At 29.4% G+C, this 309-nt stretch overlaps 1 protein-coding gene across 1 annotated transcript in view; it reads left to right on the top strand.

The window, feature by feature from the left end:
- The window catches only part of LOC119581978 (pyrroline-5-carboxylate reductase 3-like), a 15,583-nt gene that overhangs the window by 10,048 nt on the left and 5,226 nt on the right, over positions 1-309 (top strand). The window lies entirely within an intron of this gene.

Below are 309 nucleotides of genomic sequence, written 5' to 3'. Positions count from 1 at the left end.
TAAGGAAATGCTACAGAAAAGGTCTTAAGTTTATTTTAATTACGTTGAACTGTGTTTGTTTCCTATAGGTTAGGTTAAGATAAATTAAAATAGTTAGGTTAAGATAAGTAAAAATCAGCAGAGCTATCATTAGTATAACTTATGTTAGACCAAGTTAGATTTGGTTGATTGCGGTTAGATTAGATTAGAATTCAGGCAAGGCAGTTGAACCACAATTCATAAGAAAAAGAGATAAAATAAAGGCAGAGACACAACACATTAGTGTATTTGACCTAAATCTTATGGCATTTATTAATATTTCTAATTTGC

Source organism: Penaeus monodon, chromosome 15 (assembly GCF_015228065.2).
Source record: "Penaeus monodon isolate SGIC_2016 chromosome 15, NSTDA_Pmon_1, whole genome shotgun sequence".
NCBI lineage: Eukaryota > Metazoa > Arthropoda > Malacostraca > Decapoda > Penaeidae > Penaeus > Penaeus monodon.
The sequence above is the reverse complement of the archived record's forward strand: the minus strand, read 5'-3'. Positions and strand labels throughout refer to the sequence as shown.